Genomic DNA, 25,311 nt, shown 5'->3' on the forward strand with positions numbered 1-25,311 from the left:
TAATTTTATCATTTTCTCTTAGCCTCTATTGAAGAAAAATTATTTTAATTTTTAGAAATCTGAAAGAAAAAATAGCTTAGCTGGTTTTACTTGGCAGGAATTTGAGTTGTGCTCTTCCCGTCCCTTTTTTTCCCCACTACGTTACATGCATTGAAACACAACTTGTTTGGTATCTCTTTTCCCCCTTATCATTAACTCTAAGAAATAGTAACAATTGTGATTATACAGTGCTTTTCTCCAAAGAGCTCCATATGATGTATAGCCATTATCTCAGCTGTGGACATAGATCCCTGTGAAGAAAGCAGGAGATAGTTAGTATTATTCTAATTTCACAGAAGGGAGATCTGTGTCATAAAAAGGTTAAATGCATTGTCCAAGGTCACACAATAAACTACTGTATGTTCCAGCCACATGGTGTATCTTCTTTTAGAAGCTGCTTTTTAGAGAATCAGCCACATTGTATTCTGTTAACAATATACTTTATTACTGATGACGGTTTGAGCAACATAAAGACTTTCATTCAGGTCTTCCAAATATGAGAGAGTCAATAATTAGATTTAAAAAAGATACGCAGAGAAAGAAAATATATTTTTTCAAGGGTTTAAAACATAAACTCAATCATTCACAGCAAAGATTTTATTGAGTTTCTATTATCTGCCTGTTATTATACTTACAATGGGGATATAAATAAAAACTCAGACCTTGTCTCAAAGAATTTAAAATGTGTTTAATGGAATTAATGTCTTTAAGGCAAACCTATATTTATTTTCAACAAAGTGTATAAGGCCATGTGATCATATACTAAATGGGTCCAAAATTCAATTTTTAGCTCAAGGAGCAATTTGAGTCTTTCGGTACACATTTCAGATCTTTCTGATTTCCTATTATTGTCCAAGTCACATGGTTCACAGGTCATTAAATTTACCTCTAACCCCATTCTATGAAGGTCATTTTTAATCTTCTATAATATTATATTAAATGGAAACTAAAGAGTGTATATTGTCCAAATTATATATATATGTCTATATGTTTTTTTAAAGATTTCATAACCCTTGCGTCAGAATTTAAGGGTTTTTTTGTTTCCTTTTTTCATAGTAGATAAAAAAGCATTAGTGTCTAGATTCTTTTGACATCTAATTTGGGCAACTAAAGATGCTTTAGTTTGAAAGTATTTCTCTCAACATCAAGATTACAAGCTGAGCATCTTCTCAACAGGTACATTTTATTGTCACATTCTAATAACTTGATTATTTGATACACATTGGCTACTTCCATCAATCTTCACAATGCTACTTTAAAGCTACTTTAGCCTTCTGAGGCATTCTTCCCTCCCCAGTCTCCACCAACCATAGAGTAGCTTTCAAGAACCACTCACCTATCTCCTCATTGCTGCTGCAAGCACCATTTTGGAAGCTGTACCATATGCTTCCTACAAAGGGTGGGAATATGCATGTGGGAATCATTAAGCATATTTTAGGTAGCTAGGAAAATCAGCACGTGCCCAAGGCCTAAAAGATATCAAACATTTTACTTAAATCAAATTCACAAACTTCTCTTTGTCGTTCCACCGCGTTAGAATCATGCCATTGGAAAGCAAGTATTGGGTGGTAATTTGTACTTCCAAATTTTGTTTCTTTGCAATGGGAACCATTTATCTATGTGCACATTCTGATTTATATATATATAAATCTACACATTTGCAGATAAGTATAAAATAGATTTCCAAGTATAACTTTTATTTATTAACTAGAAGCCTTTTCTTTAAAATGCAATGTAAGGCCCTGGCCAGGCGACTCCGTTGATTGGAGCATCATCCTGAAAACCAGAAATTTGATAATTTCTGGTCATTCCATTCCCAGTCAAAGCACAAACCTAGGTTGAAGGTTTGATCCCCAGACGGGCCACACATGGGAAGCAACCAACTGATATCCCTCTCACTCTGTCTCTACTCCTGTCCTCTCTCTAAAATCAATGAAAACATCCTCCAGTGAGGATTAAAAGAAAAAAACTTCAAAAAATGCAACATAAGGTCCTCTTCCCTTCTTTTTGAAATTTTTGAGCTTTATTGAGGTATAATTGACAAAATCGTAGAAGCCCTGCCATTTGTGACATCATAAATGGAAGTGGAGAACATTATAGTAAGTGCAGCAAGCAAGACAAAAAAACCCCAAATACCGCATGGTATCACAAGTGGGGTCTCAAAAATTCAATCTTGAGTTAATAAATCCAACATCCACCTCCACTGTTTCTTGTTTAAGTGTGTACATACACTTTCTCCCGAACAGGAAAAATTGTTTTATTGTGCTACAATTGTCATATTTTTCTGGACACAATGACAGAAACATCAGCAGAGATTTGAAAAGTGCACTTCTGAAGAAACAAAATGTTCTAAGATAAATTGCAATGTCCATGTTGCCTGCATTCATTCTTTAGCATCATTTTTTTTGTTCTATTTGTCTATCCAAACCTAAAATTTTATATGTTCAGAAGTTAAGGGTCATATTTGTATGTACCTTTTAGTCTTGTTTGTAATCAATAATGCCCTAGTTCCTTGGCTATTCAAAAACGAGTGTTTCAGAACTTTGGGGATAGTGTACCTTGAGGTGAGGTTTTGCTACACACAATTGTTCAGTTTCTCCACTGACCAGTAGAGAAAATGATATTCATCATTTTTCTCTATGGTGAATATCAAAATGTTTAACAACAGTAACTGAACAATTATGTGAATGGCTTTCTTTCCTTGGGGAAAAATAGATGTACCTAAACTATGATAACGAAGCAATCTTTTCCCATTGAGCTTATAAAGTCATTCATCTGAAATGCATACCTTAAAAACAGAGAATGAAAATTCAAAGGGCATTAGTTTTTGTATAGACTACTAGCATTCATTTTATTTTATTTTTAAAAATAATTTATTTATCTTTAGAGGGGAGGGAAAGAGAGAAGGAGAGAAATATCAATGTATGGTTGCCTCTCTTGCGTCCCCTGCTGGGAACTGGCCTGCAACCCAGGCATGTGCCCTGACTGGGAATCGAACCACAATCCTTTGGTTCTCAGGCCTGTTCTCAATCCACTGATCTACACCAGCCAGGCTTATTTTATTTTTTAAATAATTAAATCCTCTTCAAGAATTTGTTCCCCGAATGAAAGAAAAATAGATCATTAACAATTCTAAGAGGAACATGAAGGAACTATTCTTGTTTTTGTTATTGTCATTGATTTTGGTTGCTGGAAGTGCTACTCCTGTTTTTGACTGTCGTCTTGTTAAGTGTGCCCATGTGGCAGGGACAAATGATGTAGCCTTTTCAGTTGAAGGAGTACCTTACAAAGTTCAGGTCTTTGAAACCTGACCTTTTTGTGGTTTTAATTGTTAAAAAGGTAGCACAAGTCTTGTACAATTAACCCTGCTTTTTATGCTTTCTTTTTTCACGTTGTTTCTAGCACCGATTAGCAGAGCAAAGTGCAAACTCACAATGCCCATTCATTAAGTAAGATGCACAAAATATTTCTTAAGCTTACACCACATGCCTTAACTGTTCTATAGACTGGCTTACAACAGACAACGGAAAATGAGACTTCTTGTAATTACAAAATGTATATTTTGGGGGTAGGGGGAAGCGTTATGAAAAATAAGGTTATTTTGGAAGAGGTAATATTTAGGCTAGCTTTGGAATAATGAGAATGCGTTATCCAGGCAAAGACCTAGGAAAAGTGTGTTCCAGACTTAAGAAAATCACAAATGCAAAAGCTCGAAGGTAATAACAAGCTTAGCACGTGTGGGGAAAAGAGATGTTGAGAAAATTGAGCCGGTGCAAAACATGAAGGTAATAAGGTCAAAGAGTTAGTTGGAGGCCAGATTAGGAGAGCCTTAAACACCAAGGTAAGAAGATTCAATTTTGTTCTAACATGAAATCAAAAGCCTGTGCATGGTTTTAAACAAAAGAGTGCTGTGGTACAGTGTATGTACTTAACATATTCATTTGTTGCCATGTGAAAATGGTACCTCAGGGGCATGAGACTAAAAGGGAGATCAGGAAGGTAGCACAATATGCCAGATAAGAGATGATTGTAACTTAAAGTTGAGTAGTTAGAGTGAAAATCATGCAAAGCACTGCAATTCAGGAAATGCTTTCAGATGGAGCCCAAGAGACTTGCTGATGAATTGTGTGTAAAAAGTGAGGGAAAGAGAGGAATCAAGAATAGCTCCTGAGATTTGGACCTGAGCAATTTGATAGATGATAGCTCCATTAACGGTTATAGTACATGATGGAGAAGGATAGGCACCAAATGATGGGAATTTCAAGAGTTCTGCCTCCTGAAACAGGGATAGCCTCTGAAATCTAAGGCTAATAGAGCATGAACCATGAGCCACTGATTGATTACTTCTAGGGACAGAAGTTTCACTACCTTAAAAACAGTCCTAAACTTACTTGGGGCCTGTCACAATTCCCACACCATTCCTGTGAGGAAACTATTGTTATTATATTCTCTACACAGACAAGGAAACTAAGATTTTAAAAAGTTTGTTATATAACTTCTGCAAAAATTCAGTGTTTATGAACTGAGAATATATACTCAGATCTAGCTGGCCCCAGTTCCAAAGCTCTGAAGCAATATGTGTCAGGAAAAGAGCCTTTGGTAGAGAAAAAGGTTTTCCACTGGAGATTCCAACGCAGAAAGCAATTCCCAAATCCCTGGGAAATGGATCTGAATTTAGGAGATTTGGCTATAAGGATGAAGACAGAACCCAAAAAGTAGATCCAATATCAAAGGCAGACTAGCAGCAAACTGCTTTTGGCTCACTCCTGTGCTATTAGACTAAAGAACATAAATTTCCTGTCCCTGGGAAGAAGATTTTTCCAAGAACCAAAGAAGGAACTACATTTGCCAGTTGGTTATTAAATGACCCCAGTTACATGGATTGGAAAGATGCTGCTTCAGGGATCATTCAGTCAGTTGGGAGGAAATTTAACCTCCTGTACTAAGCATGACTTATTGGACAGGACATGAATCAGTGGCCCAAGCAGCCATTTCTAGGAGGCTCTAGCCAAGGCTGATGCCAGGCAGGATATTGAGAGTGATATAGATAAACTAGACAATTCTCTGAGCTGCTGAAGCAGAAGGAGTGGTTGTTTAATATTTTTGTATTGAAAGTTACCTGTTCATCTAACTCACCAATAAATCAATTGTTTTCTCTTTAGATTCTCTTCCAAAAGAGATATTCTTCCATGAAAAGTCTAAACTATCCTCTTGCAATTATGATAAAGGGGAGATTACTGGTCCTTATAAATCAGACAAGGCAGAGCACTAGAATTTAAAAGATGAAATCATTTTAGGATTAATAAGTAAGGCCACAAGACATTTTTTTAGCAGCTGGAAGAAAAAAACAAGCTCTCACATAAAAATGTTTAAGATCCTATTCAATTTGTTAAGTAAAAATACTTTAAAACTTATATCTGGACCATACACTATAATTTCTGAATATGACTTAATGAATTAAGTTATTTATTAATATAACAACCAATTAGTCATTCATTCAATACATGTCATCTAAGTGCTGATGAGTCTTCAGGCAGTATGCTGGATGTTCAGTACAATGCTGGGGCACAATCTTTGTTCTCTTGGAGTTAACAGTTTGATGAGGAAGCAGACAAACTTGTGCAGATGAAAACTGTGCTAAGTGGGGCCTGGCTGGTGTAGCTCAGTAGATTGAGCCTGGGCCTGCGAAAAGAAGGGATCACGGTTCAATTCCCAGTCAGGGCTCATGCGCGGGTTGCAGGCCAGTTCCCAGCAGGGGATGCATGAGAGGCAACCATACACTGATATTTCTCTCCCTCTCTCTTTCCCTTCCTCTCCCCTCTGAAGATAAATAAATAAAATTTTAAAAAATAAATTTAAAAAAAATTTGCTAAGTGAAAGGAAGAAAAGAATAAAACTCAGTGGGAGGGAATAAGAAGGTCTACTTTGGCTTCCTGGCTTGGCTAATGACTAATCTACAAAGATTTCTCTAAGAAGGCAAAACCTGAGACCTGAAATAAAGAAATGAGTCAAATGAAGAGTTGCAGGAGGAAGAAAGAAACGCAGGCAAATTGTATAGCCTATGCAAGGACTAAAGACTTGGAGAATCTGGGGCAGTGAAAACCACTGATGTGGCTGGAGGGAGAAGATAGGTGGAGAGAAATGAATTTGAAGAACTGGAACCCGATCATGAAAGGTGTTATTAAGACAGGGGGCTATATTAATTTTCTTGCTCCCAAATGCAACAGAAACCAAGAATGTGGCACAATTGGATAAAGGCTCTGCAAAGATCACTGGCTATAACGTCAGTAATGGATTAAAAGGGAGTAAAAGTAGAAATAGAAAGACATGTTATTAAGCTATATTTCAAAAGAGGAATAAGGATGCTTAGCCTATTAAGGATGTTAGCAGTAAAGATGGAAAGAAAAGTAAAGATTAATTATTTATTTTGAAGGTAAGCAGAGTTTAGTGATGTACTATACAATAGCTGAGGAAGAATTTGGTAAAAAAGACAAGCTCCAGGCTAGAGTCCATGGGTAGATAGAAGCAAAGGGTCACCGGTTTGATTCCCAGTCAGGGCACATGCCTGGATTGCAGGACAGGTCCCCAGTAGGGGACACATGAGAGTCAACCACACATTGGTGTTTCTTTCCCTCTCTTTCTCCTTTTCTTCCCCTCTCTCTAAAAATAAATAAAATATTTTTAAAAAAGAAATAAGTGAAATCAACCTGTGTAAATTATGGCTGGTGATTTTTCAACAAATAAACAAGCAAATAAATAAATAAATAAAAATCTAAAAAAACTAACATAACAAAGCTATCTGTCTTATAGCTACCTGATTATCAAAACAGGGAAAAAAGAGAGATTTTTGGGCTAGTTACTAAGAGGATATCAAAATTATATTCCTCTGGAACAGAATATGTTAGACTATCTGTGTGTGGACTGCATTTTATTTTTGTTTCCTTAGAAGTAAGAAAAATGAGATTTGGTCCCATTTATAACATAGAAGATGGCTATTAAAGTATATAAACATTTCTTATATTTTAACTATTCTAATAGTCTTGTATCTCTCTCTGTGTGTCTCTCCTGGTGTCTGTGTGTGTATGTGCATGTGTGTGTGTGTGTGTGTGTGTGTGTGTGTGTATCTTTACACACACACTTAGACTTAATCAGAGCATGGACATTGTTATGTTCTATCTTCTGCCAGTTTGAAACTAATTCTCAATGTGTTCCTTAATACAATACATATCTGATCTAAGTTTCCTGCACGTATACTAGTTAACTAAACAAATATACTAAACTCAAACATATGATATCCAAGTACCGCAGTTTTGACCTGTGTCTTGCACAATGACTTCAAAAAGACTTGCTCCCACTCCTGAGCATCTTATGTGAATTGGAATTCAAGTTTGGATTTTATTAACAGGATTTTGTAGAAAGGTTAATTCCATTTTGATCTTCTTGAACCCTTATGCTGAAAAGAATGTATAAAACAGCCCTGGCTTGTATAGGTCAGTGGATTGAGCGCAGGCCTGTGAGCCACAGGATCGTGGTTTGATTCCCAGTCAGGGCACATGCCTGGGTTGCAGGCCAGTTCCCAGCAGGGGATGCACAAAAGGCAACCGTACATTGATGTTTCTCTCTTTCCCTCCTTCCCTTCCTCTCTAGAATGTGTAAAACATTGCACATAAACAGTGGGATGTTGAACAGCTGGCACAAACACAGTATTTATTGAACATATTTGTACACAAAACACTTGGGGCTATAGATCAGTGTGAAGGAAGAAGGAGATTTACTCCCACTCCTGAATAAATTACTATTTTATGAAAAAGGTAAGTACAGTATCCATTGGACTGGATGTCTCTCACTTACATAACAACAATAATAAGTCAAGATACCTAGAAATTTAAAGGTTAGGAAGAGAGGGTAAGAGAAAGTGTTCCTGAAAGGGCAATAAATGTTGTTCAACTTTTGTTTGGCTGACTCTATCTTGTTAGTTCAGTGGATTAAAATTCAATAAACTTAATGTTAGATGATGAACTACCTTGGCAGGCCCCCTCTTTTATACCCTAGCTTGAAGAAAACATTTCTCTAAAATCATTTCCCCAAGTTAGGAATATAACTACTTAAGATTTCTAAGTAAAATGCAGAAATATATTTATCAAGTCCAGTATACTTATTGGGTCATTATATTGGAAATTGTTCATAATGGTATTCAATTACAAGGCCAAAACAACTGTTTTAAGAATTACTGGACAAAGACCTGGCTGGTGTGGCTCAGTGGATTGAGTGCAGGCCTGTGAACCAAAGTGCTGCCTGTTTGATTCCCAGTCAGGGCACATGCCTGGGTACTGGGCTAGGTCCCCTGTGTTGGGTGAGTGAGAGGCAACCACATATTGATGTTTCTCTCCCTCTCTTTATCTTTCCCTCCCCCTCTTGCTAAATATAAATAAAAATAAAATCTTAAAAAAAAGAATCATTGGACAAAAAAAAGTGTCCCTTGCAGCAACTATTGCTGCATACTCTCGCTCACTCATACACACACAAAGTTACCCACATCTTTTGGCTTTGTTTATTTAAATTCTCGGAGTTCATTTCAACCTTTCTTGGAGTGGATTTCAACCTTTCATTGTAGATCGATTATCTAATTTCCGTATTCATTACTCAGTAAGGAGTTCGATCACACCAGATGTTATACAACCCTCTCAAGCTTGGAAAAAATAACTATCGCATCATGATGCTTACATGCACATAACTTGAAAACATGATGCAAGACACTTAGTCAACAAGCAAACACTCATCTGACTGGAGGAAGGAGGAGACTAGATCAGTATCTAAAGGCAAAATGGAACATGCATCACTTTTCCAAATTTGGATATAGGGATGAATATCCCAGTATGGAATTTTTCAGTGAAGCCCGAGACTCCCGTGGAGTCTGAATGGAAAAAAAAAAAAGAATTAAAGGACGTTTTAAGAGTATAAACTTATCCCACCTGGCTCTTCACTTTTGTCCATCAAAAAGTGTGCTGTCTTACAAAGACAGTAGAACTGCCTCGGAAGCGAGGGTGGATGTGACAGACGGAGCAGCAGGCCCACACTACATATAATCAGAGTTGTGCCTAAGCACAGCTTCGCTGCCAGAAACACCCACCCATAAAGTCACTCTCGTTTGCAACTGATTAGTAGGGGTTGAGGTAAATTTAGTAGGTTCTGACAGGTAATTTAAGAAAGTGAAATGGAATACAATGTTGCACTTCATTATTAATACAATCACAGTTTTATTTTCTGTGATATTATTTGCATTTTTAAGAGCAAGTATTGTTGCATAAAACATTCATCGCAGATACACGCATGTGCTTATTTGGTGACAATATAAAATATAGTTCTTCCTCTTCGTAGGGATGCTTGAAGTTTGAATAGCCCTGCTAGGATTAGAAATTTTATACTTACAAATACCTTGTGAAAAAATAAATCTGTTGCCTAACCAAGAAGAATGATACCAAGCATTTCCCAGGGAGAGGAGATTGAGGAGACACCCTGTGGGTCCCTGGGGACGCAGCCGGAGACCTGAGAGTGGATTCAAAATAAAGAAAGAGGTTGAGAGGTTGCCAAGGTGAAGCCTCACTTACATGGCAATTTCACTCTGGGCCAAACCTGGAACGGTGACACAAAGCAGGAGATCGATACATCTTTGTTGAATAACTGAATGAGTATAATTACCTAAAGTTTGCCGGGTCACCTCAAACAAAACACAAAATGGAAACTGTGTGACCAGTAGAACAGATGAAACCTGATCCACAACAATGAGAGACGGACTCCCCAGAGGCAACCCGAGTCTTTGCCACTGCCACGTGGGCAGGCACCAGCCACCCACAGGGAAACTGAGGCAGGGCAACATTTTAGGTTATTTAAAACTGCTTTAAAAAAATCAGTGTTTTCTTGCCCTGTGAAATAATAAAATGCATGTAATAGAAGCAAAAGTAATGAAATGCATATATTTTGTGTTTATAATTTTTGATATTTGGCATATCACAGTCACCTATGAAAACATAATCTCAATTTGAAATGTATAATTGATATATTTTGTGTTTTACATTATAATCTGAAATGAAAAATTAAAAATTTAGTGGGTTTATAATTGACATTGAAACATTTGGAAGAACTTAATACTTAACTCATTCATAGGTCAGTTATACTTTAGAATATTAATGAACAGCCAACATTTACTTGGAATTAGATGAAGCTTGAGAAGTGAAAAGAAAAACCCTATTTACTAGGAATTTAAATTCTGCTCTATTTCATATGAACAGTTTTCAAAATGGGGCAAAATGAACAGAGAATTCCAATTAAAAATCCCCATTTCCCCTGCTCGTTGCAACAATGTCCACTTTGTTTTCATTGCGCTTTTAGGATCTCCTTTACTTTCTTTCTTTCAATCAATGTATAATATTATTACAGATGTGGTTGGAATGCAAATTTAAATACATAGATTATGATCTCAAGAAACTTAATCTTGATTAATTGATACAGGATGAAAAGACATATTAATAAAAATATAAATAATAATGCAAGAAAGAATCTAACAAGGTACTAAGGGTATGATAAGACAAGCACTATAGGAATTCAGATGTAGGAAATACTGCCTGGTTTGGGCCTTGAAGCATTGGTAATAACCAGAGGGGTTGAGGCATGAGGATCAGTAAATGCTGGACCAGAAAAACAGAGTGTTCCAAGGTACTAATGTAGGAATGGATTAGATGTGTCCAGAGACTAATGGATGTATTTGTCTGACAATTGCAGAAGATTTTAAAATCAGGTATAGAAAACAAGAATAAGAAGGTCGGTGGAAGAAGATGCTAGCCAGTGCATCTAAATTCTTAGGTGCTTCGACAGGAATCTAGAATCTAAAGGACTAGATCTAACATGTTAGTACAACATGACTCAAACCTGTTCTTCTCATTCCTCTCCTCTCCCTCCTTCACCTGACTGCACCTGGGTTAGGTACCAATACAGGCTGAATGCGTCAGATTGTCTTTTCCAAGAACTTGGAACAAGAACATTGTGAAACTGAGTCATTTAACTCTAGGAAGCAAAACAACAGGATCATGGAAGCAGAGTAGTGCTGTGGCTCACTGCAGGCACATACAAACCGAAGTTACTATGGGGAAGCAAAACGGACCTGAATGAAGGGGGAATGAAGCCTAACATACAGAGAAATACATGGTAGACTATCTAAACTTGCGGTCTCTGGGACTACACCACCCAGAGTCCATCCCAGCTCTTCTGGTAACAAGCATGTTCATATTCGGAAAGTTACTGAGCCTTCCTATAAAATAGGGTAAAGTAGAAACAAGAATTATCTTTAGGCTACTGTGAGAATTAAATGAGATAATATATTAGGAAGATATTACATAATACAAAAAAAAACCTTAGAATGGTACCAGACACACAGTAAGTCATATTATTATTTTTATTATTATCATTTTTATTATTATACCATCATTTTCCAGTCCTGCTTATATTTTTCATATGTGGGTCCTTAACTTCTTAAAGTTAATTCATCCTTCCAAAAATAATGCTTGTGTGTGTGTGTGTTTGTTTGTTTGTCTGAACTAGTGTGAACAGTACTATTTCCTTTGTAACCAAATACTTCCTGAACTAAATGACAAAAAAACAAACTTGGGTCAGATAAGAAAACCTTTGAATACTATGCTAAAACGGTTGACATCAGACCACCAAAATTTCCTTCTTCTGGATTCTCCTCTTTCAGTCAACACATTTCCCACAATTCAGACACGTGTGCTGAATCTCTCCTTTGACCAAAATTTCCCATTTGGTGAAATGTAGTAAAATGGAGAAAACTTTGTTCAAAAAACTATAGCACATCTTTTGCTTTTGCTCTTTCTGAATGCCATTTGAATTGGGGGATTTTATTAAGCATTTCCTGTAATTTTCAAGATGCTAAGAAATAGAAGAATTTAAATCAACATAATATCCTGACTTTAATGCAATCATCCCCAAACCCCCACTATTCAAGAAATCCAGCATAACTTTTCATTTCTAAACAAATATAAGAAACTCAAGTTTTCTGAAGTGGTTTGTCCTGAGGTCTGTGCATTCTCAAGTGACACAGCGTGATAGTCCTCAGACGCTCTATCCCAGATAGGCTCTTACACACGGATCACAGGGAGCATTTTAAGAGGGTTTTTGCCATGCAATTTTTTTTAATTATAGTTTATTGATTATGCTGTTAGAGTTGTTCCAATTTTCCCCATTCCCTCCTCTACCTCCTACTGCCTCAGGCAATTCCCACACCATTGTTCATGTCCATGGGTCATGCATACAAGTTCTTTGACTACTGCCTTTCCTATGCTGTACTTCACATCTTCACGGCTATTCTGTAACGACCTGTTACTACTTCTTAATCCCCCCTCGCCAGTTCACACATTCTCCCACCCCTCACCCCATCTGGCAACCTCAAAACGCTCTCTGAATCCAGGATTCTGTCTCCTTGTTGTTTAGTGTGTTTTTATGCTCACTTGTGCAGCCTGGGGCCTCAGCTCTGGGAGCCCACAGTTATAGGGCTGGCGTGTGCCACGCTGTTTTAAATGATTTTTTGAAACCAATTAATTTTCACTAGCTGTAAAGAGATACTCTACTTTATACAGGTATTTCTGAAGTTAATATTGGAGGGACTTTTCAAGATTAAATTAGTTTTTGATATCCGTTTCAGATTTTTGTGATGTATATTCAGGGAAGAAAACAGTAACCTGTAAATGATCACCTCTAAAGAGTTTGTGGGTAAACAGAAGTCTGAGAGGTTGATTATTCTTAAGAAATAAAAAATACATTGTAGCCATGTTACTATTATTAGAACCTTATCTGAATATGATCATCATAATAGTAATGGCTTATGATATATACTTGACTTCAAAAACAAAGTTTTTAGCAAGGTACTTTAAATTATTCCATAATACTAACAACAGCAAAAATAATTCTTTTTTCAAAAGAAAAATCATACAAACAAAGTGGTATTTACATACTATTCTCTATTTCTAAATCCATGTCAAACAATAAGTAAATAAATTAATATAAAACATTTAATATAAATCTTAAAATTTTTTAAAAATATTTTATTTGTTTTTATTTTTAGAGAGAGGGGGAGGGAAAGAGACAGAGTGGGAGGGAAACGTCAATGTGTGGTTGCCTCTCATGTGTCCCCTACTGGAGACCTGGCCTGCAACCCAGGCATGTGCCCTGACTGGGAACGGAAGCAGCGGGACCCTTGATTCACAAACCCGTGCTCAATCCACTGAGCTACACCAGCCTGGGCTAAATCTTTCAATTTTTAATTTTTAAATTGATTTAGATTACAGAAAAGCTACAAATATAAAAAAAGAAAGTTCCCATATACACTTTACCTAGCTTCCATTAATGTTAGTTAATGGTAATATCTTACATAACCATGGAACATCTTTTAGACCTAAGAAATTATCAGTGGTACATTTCTGTTAACAAAGCCGAAGTAGCTTCATTCAGACATTGCCAGCTTCCCAATAATAGTGTGGTCTCTTCATGGATCCAACCCAGATGCTATGTTTAGTTATCATGTCTTTTAAGGTTCTCCAAATCAGTGATAATTCTCAGTCTCTTGTACTTTTTCATTACCTTGACCCTTTTTACAGGGTACTACTGATCAGGCATTTTGTAGAGGGTCCTTCTATTTAGGTCATCTGATGTTTTCTCTTAATTATTAAACTGAGCTACAGATTTGGAAGAGAGCAACATAGAGGTGAAGTGTCCTGTCCTTACACTATACCAGAATATACCTTTCAACATGACTTATTTCTGTTGATGTTAATCTTTGTCAGTTGGCTAAGGTGATGGTGTCTGCCAGGTTTCTCTACTATTTTTCAATTCCCATACTCTATTTTTGGAAGCAAGTTACTAAGTCCAGCCTGTATGTACTTAAGCCCTCCACCCCAAGAAATAAGTAGTAAACAATTCATAATCATTAATAAATATCTTGGAGAGATACATCAAAGCTATGCAAGTATTTTGTCTATCCTTAAAGTGTTAACCACTAGTGTTAGTATTAATCATGCTGCAATTATTACTATGGCATTTTTATTTTGATGTTCTCTTTTGCTTATTTCTTGTACATTTATTTCTTGGAATTCTCTAAGGGAGGTATGGTTATTCTCCACCATTTATTTATTATTGGTTTATTAATCATGTGTTTATATAGTATGAATTTATGAGTATTTAATTTTATTATTGCCTTGTAACACAATACTATCATTATTCATTTTATTGTTCAAAATGTTTCAGCTTTGCAACAAACAACAAATGTTGGAGAGGGTGTGGGGAAAAGGGGTCCTTAGTTCACTGTTGGTGGGATTGCAGACTGGTACAACCATTATGGAAAACAGTATGGAATTTTCTCAGAAAAATAAAAATTGACCTGCCTTTTGACCCAGCAATTCCACTGCTAGGATTATACCCCAAGAATCCTAAAACATCAATTTCAAAGAACCTATGCACCACAATGTTCATAGCAGCACAATTTACAATAGCCAGGAGTTGGAAGCAACCTAGGTGCCCATCAGTAAATGAATGGATCAAAAAATTGTGGTACATATACACCATGGAATTCTATGCAGCAGAGAGAAAGAAGGAGCTACTACCCTTTGCAACAACATGGATGGAACTGAAAAGCATTATGCTGAGTGAAATAAGCCAGGCATTGAAGGACAAATACCATATGATCTCACCTTTGACAGGAAGCTAAAGAATAAAACAAACAAGCAAACAGAATAAAAACAAAGACGCTGAAATAGAGAACAAGTGGGCAGCGACCAGAGGGGAGAGGGAAGGGAACTTAAGGGGAAAAAGGGGGAGGGATTTTGAGGAACAAGTATGAAAGACACAGAGATGAGGACTGGGGGGAGGGAATGGGAGGGAGGGGGGAGACGGGGGGGTGGGATGGGAGAAATAGATTTAAAAAAATGTACTTGAAAAGTAACTAAATAAAATTTAATATAAAAAAAATGTTTCAGCTTTGGTCACTGGGGTCTTTTCTACGTTGACTCTAATACTCTTTTTGAGATGACTTTTTTTTCTAAAATAGTTTTTCATTGCTCCAGCTCATTTTTATTTCCTGTCCCAGCCCTAAAATTAGTTATCTCTCCAAGGAACCCTGTATACTTTTACTGGAGAATGGTACTTAGAAACCAAGATACATGTATTAGTTAGGTAGTTAGTTAGTGCTTATTGCCTGTAGGCACCACTGCTTTGAGTATATCTCAGGAAACAAAGCCAGGAAATGTATGTGTCTATACTAACATTGAATATAATTATTTTTATCTATCTACCTGTATACATGTAAAAAATGAGGTTAACCTGATATATTTGACACTAACAAAATTCTCAAATGCTGGTTTTTAGTTAATATGGATTTCATTTATTTTAAGTATATGTTATTGATTGTGCTATTATGGTTGTCCCATTTTTTTCTTCCTTTTATCCCTCTATGCCCTGCACCCCGTCCCACAGCATAATCCCTACCCATAGTTTATAACCATGGGTCATACATATAAGGTCTTTGGCTTCTCCATTTCCTAACTATACTTAATGTCTTCCTGTTATTTTATATCTACTATTTATGCTTCTTATTCTCTGTACCTTTTCCCCCATTTTTACCCAACCCCTCCCCAGTGATAACCCTCCATGTGATCTCTATTTCTGTGATTCTGTCCTGTTCTATTTGTTTGCTTAGTTTTTGTTTTCTAGGTCCAGTTGTTGATAGTGTTAGTTTGTTGTCATTTTACTGTTCATAGTTTTGACCTTTTTTTCTTAGATAAGTCCCTTTAACATTTCATATAATAAGGGCTTAGTGATGATGAACTCTTTTAACTTGACCTTATCTGGGCAGCACTTTATATGCCCTTCCATTCTAAATGATAGCTTTGCTGGACAGATTAATCTTGGATGTAGGTCCTTGCCTTTCATGACTTCAAACACTTCTTTCCAGCCCCTTCTGGCTTCAGGGTTTCTTTTGAGAAATCTGCTGATAGTCTGATGGGAACTCCTCTGTCAGTAATTGTCTCCTTTTCTCTTGCTACTTTTAAGATTCTCTCCTTATCTTAATCTTGGTTAATTTAATTATTATGTGCCTAGGTGCCTGCTTCCTTAGATCCAATTTCTTTGGGACTCTCTGAGCTTCCTGGATTTCCTAGAAGTCTAGTTCCTTCACCAGAGTGGGGAGTTCTTCATTATTTCTTCATATAAGTGTTCAAGACTTTTCTTCCTCTTCCTCTTCTCCTTCTGGCACCCCTATGATTCAGATGTTGAAACACTTAAAGGTGTCCTGGAGCTCCCTCAGCCTCTCCTCATTTTTTGAATTCTTGTTTCTTCATTCTGTTCTGATTGAATGTTAATTTCTTCCTTCAGCTCCATATTGCTGACTTGAGTTCAGGTTACCTTCCCTTCACTGTTGGTTTCCTGTATATTTTTCTTTATTTCACTCTGCATAGCCTTTATTTCTTCCTCTATATTCCAGCCATATTCAGTCATTTCTCTAAGCATACTGATTACCAGTGTCTTGAACTCTTCATCTGATAGTTTGTCTAACTCCTCCTCACTTAGTTCTTTTTCTGGATTATTGATCTGTTCTTTCATTTGGGCCATATTTCTTCATCTCAGTGCACCTGTTACATTGTAAGGGGCAGAGGCTTAGGTATTCACCAGGGCAAGGCAACCCACATAGCTGTGTTGTAGTGCTGTCTGTGAGGGAAGGGTCTGAGATGGAACAATGCCAATTGCTGGGTTCTCAGTCACTTCTCAGTCAGTTTCCCCACTACCCATAAACAAATTTGGCCCTTCTGGTGCTGATTCCCAAATGAGTGGGCTTGTGTACATTCTAGAAACCCATAGGCCTCTCCAACAAACTCTCCTATGAGGCTGGGAGTTTCTCTGATGCTGCAACCCCCACAGATTTTTACAGCCAGAGGTTTATATTTTTAAAATTGTTTTTCAAGAACACTTATCTCAATTTTCTCCCCACCATGGCCCTCTCCTTACCCATCCCCTCCTCCCACCCTTAAACCTACTCCCTATGGCTTTGTCCATGTGTCCTTTATACATGTTCCTTGACGGACCTTCCCCTATTGTCCCCCATTATCCCTTTCCCCCTTCTCCTCTGGTTACTGTCAATTTGTTCTTTAGTTCAATGTCTCTCTTACAGCCAGAAGTTTGGAAGCTTTCGTTTCTTGAGCTGGTACCCTGGGTTGTGTGGTCTGTCTCACTACCAGTTGTTCCTCTCAGCTTATCTGCATGCAAATGTGGGACTCCAGTCTGCCAGCTGCCACCTGTCCCAGACCAGTCTGTCACCTTGCCTCTGCTCCTCTCCACCCCGGCTGCCCATCTCTGCTTCTCCTACCTGTATAAATGTTTCTTCTTGAACACCTTGGTTGTTGGATTTCTATACAGTTCAATTTTATGGCAGTTCTGGTTGTTTTTTGTTTTTAAGTTTGTTGTTGTCCTTCTTTTGGTTGTATGGGAAATCAAAGCATATTTACCTATGCCTCTATCTTGGCCAGAAGTCACATGTATTTCATTTATATAGAGCAGGTGCTCAAAGAACATTTTGATCAACCCCACTTTGTTATAATGATGATGATATATCCTAGAAAATTGCCTAGTTTATATTAATTAGCCTAAAGTAAAATCGGTTTTATTATCACAAAACCTGTTGATGACATTAACTGAGGACTCATTGTATCTACACATTTAAACTGAGTTTTTTTAGCAACCTCTGAGTCATCAAAAATTCAGTCAAGTCACTTGTGTATGTTTTAAGTACTATATTCAATTGAACTTATTTCAACTATGAAAAACAAGGGTTATATAATAACCACAAAATTATACTAACTTTACATTCATTCCATAATTACTTATTGAGCACTTATTAAGCACAGAGAAAAACAGTAACATTAAGAGTTACAAGGCATCTTCCCTCAGAGAGTTTTTGAGAGTAATATACAATATTTGCATTGCTTTAATTGCGTATAATGCTTTGTATTATAATGTCTTTAATTGCCTATAATTTAATTACTTAAATTTTATTATATGTTTATCACAAGCATAACCTCAAAATTCACGTCACCCTCTGGATATCTGTGCTCTAAGGGGGCATATAAAGATATAGGAAAAGTTCACCTTCATTGCATGAACGTTTAGCATAGCAGTATTCAACTAAATTTTTACAGATTTAATTATTATAAAATGCTTCTTTCCCAGTTAAATTATCTACTTTTATTAATATAAGTTGTTAATATTCAATCAAATAAAATGTGTTAAAGTGTTTATTAGAATAACATTAAATGTCATTTTTGTCTTAAAAAACGGATCAAACTCATCATGGCAGCTGATGTGATATTAGAACGAACATCTCAGCAATCTCAGTTGGAAATGGAGACTTGGTACCTCCATTTGTTGTATGTACTTGGCCTCTTGGCTGCCAAACCCATACCCATCTGTTTAGATGGCACGTTGCCTACACACAAGTTGGCTGGCCTCTTGTATTATGACATGAGTTCCCGCCAATGACAGCTAACAAAATGCTTCAGGAGGCAGCTCTTCTTACAAGAGGCTCTTTCTCATGCCAAAGATAGAGAAGCAGTTGGCATGATACATCCATTTAAACTTTGTTACACCTGTTGACACTTTTGTGCCAAAATCAGACAATGCAACAAATGAACAAGAGAAAGCACAAAGGATTTAATGAAGCTTAAAAATAACCCCTCTCACCCTCTTAGAAATAGATGCTCAATTTCACTGCTGATTAGTTACACAGTTCACATTTAATTAATAGTAAGGGAAGATTGCCTTCTGAATGACTAGAAAAAAATTAACAGTGAGGTACCATATAGCTCCAGAATATGGGTCCTTAACACCCCATGTTGTGTCCTGCACGCAAAAATAATTACACTAAATGTCCCCTTTGTCTATTTTTTTAAATGCAGACCCATATCAATCAGAGATTCCTTTTAAGATAATTTTTTACCAGAGAATTATGGTGATTATTACAAGGTTTCAAGACCTTTTCCCTAAAATTTAGATGACCTCATTCCCAGAACAGGTAAAAGCTACTAGGTGGGGAAGTAGACATGTGACATGTTCCAGAACCTCGTTTTGACAAACATCAGATCACCATTAAACTATCTCTATGTATACTGCCCTGGCCAGTGTGGCTTAGTTGGTTGGAGCATCTTCCCATAAATTGAAAGGTACCAGGTTTGCATCCTAGTCAGGGCACAGGCCTAGGTTGTGAGGTATCTCCAGCCAATCCCCAATTGGTCCCCATGCCACCGGCAGCTGATTGATGTTTCTGTCTCACATTGATGTTTCTCTCTTCCTCCATACCCCCTCTGTAAAATCAATAAGCATGTCCTCCTGTGAGGCTAAAAAATTTTGTTTTGCTTTAAATGAGTGACAGGTTTGAATATTTTAAAAATAAAATAAATCAAACAAAACAAAATAAAAAAATGTATTTCAATCAAAAATTGTGCTCAAATATAATGAAATATGCTTATGTATAATTATAATCATTATTTGTATTGTTTCAATTGCCTGTGATTTATTGTTTCATTTTACCTTTTACCACAAACATATTCTTCCACCGCTTAAAGTGTGCCTCTGTAGATAAAATGAATCGTACTGTAATTGTGACAGTGCACAATTCCCCACCCTCTCTTCTCCTTGAACAAACGGAAGGCCAGCAACACATCAATATTCTATGCAAAACCAAGGAAGTGATTCAGGGGGAAAGGAAAAGTGTTCATTGTAACGATAATGGTAAAAAAGACATAGAAGGATTACACCAGCAATCCACGGTATCCCAAAGGCTGTGAGGAGCGGAGCGGGTGGGTGTCTGTTTCCCAGGCATGTCCTGAGACAGTCCTCACTAATCACTGCTCCCCCGCTTATTTCACAAGTTGGACAATAGCAACAGCAACAGTAGCAGCAACTAGCACTTATGGAAAACCTTATTTATCAGATTCGGTGCTAAATTCCTTAAATCCATAACTCATTTCATACTCAAAATACCAAGCAAGATAGCATTTCTCAATTTCACAGATAAACTGAAGCACAGAGAGATTAAGTGACCTGCCTCGGTGCAGTTATGAATACGTGGCCCAGTGAAGCTTCAAATTCAAGCAGTCTGCCTTTTGAGCCCCTAATCTTAATCACTGTGTATAACTCTATCTCTCCTTTTATCACTTTTATTTTAGACTCTGTGCTCCAGTGGATACGGAAGTTTTTTAAGTTCTTCCAAAATATCATCCTCACTTGAACCCATTTTTTTCTGTCTGGACTTATACTTCTTTCTCCCCATTCATTTCCTAGGAATAAGTTCTACTTAACCTGAAGGTTCCAATTTGACACCACTGCCTTCCTCAGTTTAAATTGCTGCCTTCCTTGATGCCTTAATTTTAGGTTTAGTGTTTCTCTTGCATATCACATTATACATCTCTAACAGCATTTTTGATGTATAGAAATCGAATGAATTAATCTCTACCTTCCAATCTAGATTATAGGTATTTTGCAGGGGAAGACCTCATATATCCTATTCATTTTGTAATCACAATATCTAGCATGGAGAATGACACCTAATAGATTATCAGTAAGTACTTGTTCATTTATTCAGTTGATCAGTACCTACTAGGTGGCAGACAGTGTTCTAGGCCTTAGGGGTATAACAGTGAACATGAGAAAAAAAAGTGCTTGCCCTTGTGAAGCTTATTTTCTTAGTGGGGATGGGGCTAAGTAACAATTAAAATAAATGTGTGCACCTGCTATAAGATGGTAATAAGTGCTATAGAGAAATATAAGACAGTGAAGTAGGAGAGAGTTTGTGGTGAGGTTGAGGACTGTGAGGGAGTTAAGGCAGTTTTGTAAGGAGTATGACAATGGAAGAAAGGCTGAAGAGAGTAAGTTACCTAGTGGTACTCGGGACAGGAGATGGATTATACTGTTCAAAGTAGGAAGAAAAGTCGAAAGCAAATGTCTTCAACCATAAGCATGAAGTGACTCTTGGATTTGGCAACATGGCAGCCCTTGGCAACCTTGACAAGAATAATTATAGTTAATTGATTAGAGTCTCCTGACTGGAGTGGAGACCTGGAGTAGAGATAATGAGTTTAGCTAGTAAAGGGGCAGAGAAATGATAGTTGGGGAGAAAGGAGGTTTATGGATATAGTTTTTAAAGATAGTAGGAATTAACAGTATGTTTGTATAACAATAGGGAAATTCCAGGAGAGACTGAAAACTTAATGATATAAAAAATTTTTCTAGAGCTATGTGCTTCAACCAGTGGAATCAAATACCTATAGGCTTTATATAAAAATTTTCCATTAACAATAACTTTTATTTTTTTATTTTAAAATCATCTATTTATTTTTTAAATTATTTTTCATTGTTCAAGTATAGTTGTCTGAATTTACCCCCACACACAAGCAATTACTTATAAATGATGGACGTTTATTTCTCTTTCATGTAACTAACTGTCAAGGTGAGAGCAGATCAGACCTAAGATGTTTGGACCACAGCATCAGGATCACAGGCTCTTGGTTGGGTTATCCCTCAACCACCTTTAAGTTTGGTTTGGTCCACATTGCACAGATGCCTCATAATCACACTCTAGCAGGGAGGAAAGAAGAGGATGAGGCAAGGGTGCACATGCTGTTTCTCTCTGAGGGCAAAACCCAGAAGTGACATACATTATATACACTGTGATCCTATGCAGAACTTAAACACAGCCCTCATCTAATCTCAAAGGCTGTTGGGAAATGTAATTCCCCTTTTAGTTTATGCAAGGGTTTAAAATTTGTGATCTCTTTTTCTATAGCAGAAAGGAAGTAGGGATTTCACATATTTTCAACTCTATAACCTTTCCAATCAGGATAATTAGAATATATGTAAGTTATTCCTTCCATCCCACTTCCACTCCCTAGTTTATCCCAGTGGCTGGTCCCTGTGGGGGGGAAGGGGGATAAAAATGAGGGTAGAGGATTCTAGTCTCTGCTACTTAAAAGAAAAAGGTTATCTCTGTGTCCAGTGGAAGGAAACTTTTTCATGCCTCAGGGAAAAAGCAAATCTAACATGGAAAGAACATCAAGTTTCCATCTACCCCAAACCAGTAAGGCCATAAATTTAGTCAAAACTATGTTCAACTCTCACCCATGTCATAAGTCAAATTGCTTAACCATTGTGAGTGTGAGACAGTATAGTGGGGAAGTAAAACATAAAAATGGGTGAGTAGATCCAGGTTGATACCTCGACTCCTGTGTTTATTGTCTGCAGGAGCTTAAACAATTTACCTTATTTATTTGTTTGTTTCTTAATATGTGAAAAAGAATAAATAATAATACCAGCCTCATTTGATTATTAGGATTGAGTAACAGATAGTTAAGCTAATGTCTGCTCACAGTAAGTTCACAAAAATAATAACCTGTTAAAAACTCCTTACATAAAAGTGAAGTCAGTGCTTTTGATTTTGTTAGGTTCACCATCTGATAATGATGGAAATATTGAGTTTATTATCTGTTTGACTTTGAAATTATTGTGAAGATAGTATAAGTAAGGATGAAGTTCTAAAAATTTTCTAATAACCTCTCTACAAATTTTCTTTTTACTTTTATAACCCACTTAGGAGTCTTTTTCTGAATAAGTCTTTTATATCTGAAGCATAACAACTTATAGTTCAAGTCATTAATGTAATAATTAATCATATGATGATTTTTATGTTTTCTTTGATTTTCCATTAAAGGTAAAAATATTGATAATTATTGACAAAAATCAGAAAGATGGTAGAATCTTTCAATAGAAAGATGACAAAAAACAGAGAGATGATAAAATCTATAGAGTTATGTGAAATTAAGTTCAAATTCTATTTTATACTGGTTTTTGCCTACATAGGTCATTCTCTATGAACTGTGAGTCTTATTTTACTTATTTGTAAAATGGGAATATTGATGCTATCTTTGTTACTGACTGAATGTGTTTACCCCACCCCCAAATTCATAAGTTGAAATCCTATCTCCAGTGGGGTAGTATGAGGAGGAGGGGCCTTCGTGAGGTAATTAGGATTAGATGAGGTCATGAGAATGGAGCCCTCATGAATGGAACTGGCGTCCTTGTAAGGGTCAGGAGAGAGCTTGCTGCTCTTTTCTTTCTGCCATGTGAATATTTAAGGAGAAATTGGCTCTCTGCCACTGGAAGAAAGCCCACACCTGAACTTGACTATGCTGGCTCCCTGATCTTGGACTTCAGGCCTCCAAAACTGTTGTCTATAATCCACTCAGTCTAGGATACTTTGATATAGGAGCCTGAAAAGACTAAGGCGATCTTGTAAGTTTGTTAAGATTAAACTAAAACAGTAAATAATAATTTTTTAATTCTGTGCCTAACAGATGATGTGCATAATGTATTTTCATTTAATATCTCCTTTCAGAAGATTGTATTTCCTGTGAAGACATGAACATCACATGACTCACTACTGTATCCACAATGCACGCACAGTACCTGGGATACTAGGTAGTTAATGAGTATTGGTGAATGAATGTGAGGCCATTGATGAAAATCTAGCATTTTTGCAAGCATTATTAAAACAAGACACAGGGTCTGAGGTCTTTTTTCTTTCAATACTTGTTATTATATAACTCTGTCACTATATAAACCCTCCACTTCATTATTTTGGGCTAAAAAATAATGATCCTATTATCTTTCCTTATTGTACCTCAGGTTGACCTAACTCAAATCATTTTCAATCAGTTTGTACCAATTCCACAGGGCTTGAATGTGAGCTATTGATATCCTTGTGTTTCTTCTGCCCACTCCACTTGAATAACCCAGTGATTATTCCTACTCTACACAAGCCAGCTCAATGGATCTGTTTAATCTGAATTATAGTGTATATTGCTTTAAATACCATGGTCAACCACTGCCTACTTAGTGCTGGGAAACTTACAGCAAAGTAGAGAAATACTGGGGTGATAATGAAGTTGTCTAAGAAACTGTGTGTTAATGCCTGTGACCCTGCTATAGGCCTCAGTGCTGAAGGATGGAAACGACTGTCGCTCAGTGGACTCTTTGCTTAATTTTTGAGAAATGGTCTATTAATGAATCAGGAACACATGATCATATATTTAGCCTTTCTTCACCTTGATTTAATCAGAATATTGCATTCCACTTTGTGAAGCAGTATTTGATTAGTAGTATTTCTAGAGAGACATGAAGTCTTAATTCAGTGGATTGAAGTTATAATATTTTTGCCCACTGCTTATAATATCTGCCTTCCACTGCAAATCCTCATCTGTTGTCCTTTTAAACTATATTTGAAAATTAGCACTAATTTTTAAATGGCATCGTAAATAAAACACATTTTACCTCCCAAAGTAAAAAGATATAAAATAATTTTCCAAAAAGCTTTCAGTAAAAAAAAATCAGCTACAAAAGATTTTTTTCTGGGTAGACATAAATTACCCATGCTACATTACAGCCATGTGTGTTTTAAAACAAAGAAGAGAACAATAGAACTTGTTTATAAACCATAACTTACGCTTGGGCCAGGCAGGAAACTGTACTTTAAAAGTGTGTGCATTCCACTGATTTAACTCTCACTGAACCCTTGCCTCCCTTTATGCATCAGGATAAATCTCACTTTTACCTTGAAGGAAGCTTTACATTCCACAAAAAAGAAGAAACCAGATGAAATCAAGTGTTCTCTGCACAACAAAAGAGTCTATATGTCTGCGGGTTTTTTTTCTTTTTTCAATGACGTTTTTATGAAGAAAGGAAAGCTTACTGTCTGGTGGGAAGTGGGGTTACAGGTATTTTTTAACCCGTATTTGTTATACTTTTACTATTATCAAAAATAGTTACCATGGTAATAGCTCCATTTATATCTAATCTCAGAGCTGAATTATAGAAAACATTCCCACTGGGTAGGGTGCCATGTCTTTTGAAGGTTTCATCTACCTACTATTTAAAGTGGGAATTATTTTAAATACTGTCAAGCTGTTACATTCTGCTCATGACTGCTCTTCTGTTACTCTCAGGCTCTCGAAATCCTTTGGTGGTAGCACCGGAAAAACTCTGTTTAATTTCAACATGTATTCTTCAGTAATGTTTCACTACTCCTCCTTTAATGAATGGTTGATAAGCTTAGGTATAGAGGATAGTTTATTTTCTTCTATAACTTAAAGCTCAAAAGGAATTATAAAAGAAAAC

This window comes from Artibeus jamaicensis, unplaced genomic scaffold, assembly GCF_021234435.1.
Source record: "Artibeus jamaicensis isolate MK-2021 breed Jamaican fruit bat unplaced genomic scaffold, CSHL_Jam_final scaffold_1019, whole genome shotgun sequence".
Classification (NCBI taxonomy): Eukaryota; Metazoa; Chordata; class Mammalia; order Chiroptera; family Phyllostomidae; genus Artibeus; species Artibeus jamaicensis.